Below are 1,222 nucleotides of genomic sequence, written 5' to 3'. Positions count from 1 at the left end.
TCACACCAAATGGTGTGAGACCCTCTGTGTCTCACACCATTTGGAATGAGAAAGTATCACTCCATTTGGTGTGAGGCACAACGAGTCTCACACCATTTGGTGTGAGGCACAACTAGTCTCACACCATTTGGTGTGAGGCACAACTAGTCTCACACCATTTGGTGTGAGGCACAACTAGTCTCACACCATTTGGTGTGAGGTATTTTGCCTAACACCATTTGGTGTTAGACTGTCTCACACCTGAGTTTCCAGAGCAGCAGCGGGCGCTGAACCGTATGAGAAACCGACAAAGCGTGTGGGGCGGAGGCAAAATGAAATTTAAAAATACTGAAACAAGCAGTAAGTGGGAACGAGCGAGAATAAAGCTCATTGAAGAATGCAGAAATGGTCGTTAGCGTTAACTGATGCGCCGTTCGTAGAGACTTATGACTTCGCAACATAGCGTGTGAGCCATGCCAGACCAAGAACACACACATACACACTCACTTGTCTGGTGACGGCTCACTCGAATGAGCGCTTGTTAGCGCCTGCGACGCGCTGGGTAGGCAAACCCGCCAGGCAGCTGAGTGGAGCCGGCGGCTCGCCTCGCGTCGTGCAGGGGCGCTGGTATAAGAAAACATCCGCGTTATACAGCGCTGTCGTTGAGAACTTTCATTGTGGGAATGCTCTGAAAATAAAACAGTAAAACAGAGAAAAGATTTAATGAAAACAAATTAACAACAACTAGTAACGGTAACAGGTTTAAACTGCATAACTAAATTGTTATACAATTTGCTGGAGGACACAAACGATCTAACTTTCAGGTAGGCGGAATGTGTGAGCTGAACACCGAAAAAAATTATCTTAGCGCAGGAAATGCTTTTCAAACTTGGAAGAACAGTAACTCTTTGAACGTTACATTTTGGATTTTTGGGGTGCATAACCAGTTGACCCAAAAAGCACAGACTCCGTTGCAGAACAGTCGCAGAACGATACGCCTTCACGAGCCGGCTATGTGGCTGCCCGGTGGGGGGGGGGGGGGCTGCCCCTTTACCCCTTCCGTTCCGCACCGCGGCCGCCGATCGCCAAAATAAAGAAGGCCGAAAGCCCCCCAGCAGGCCCCCGGGGCGAGCGGCGGGGCGCCCCAATAGCCGCGCAATGGCGCCACTTTTGTCTCCGCTCGCGGGCCGCGCCGACGCCGACCCGAAGGCGACGACGCCGGTCCCCTCGCGCGGGATTGTGG

At 51.7% G+C, this 1,222-nt stretch overlaps 1 protein-coding gene across 1 annotated transcript in view; it reads right to left on the bottom strand.

Moving 5' to 3' along the window:
• The window catches only part of LOC113215462 (formin-G-like), a gene marked incomplete in the record, with an annotated part of 138,453 nt that extends 137,827 nt beyond the window's left edge, over window positions 1-626 (bottom strand). Inside the window, 1 exon segment of the mRNA XM_052270584.1 lies at window positions 487-626.
• Between the last annotated feature and the right edge of the window lie 596 nt (window positions 627-1,222).

Source organism: Frankliniella occidentalis, unplaced genomic scaffold, assembly GCF_000697945.3.
Source record: "Frankliniella occidentalis isolate FOCC.00 unplaced genomic scaffold, Focc_3.1 Scaffold127, whole genome shotgun sequence".
Classification (NCBI taxonomy): domain Eukaryota; kingdom Metazoa; phylum Arthropoda; class Insecta; order Thysanoptera; family Thripidae; genus Frankliniella; species Frankliniella occidentalis.
Note: the sequence above shows the minus strand (reverse complement) of the source record. Positions and strands in the feature narration are given on the sequence as shown.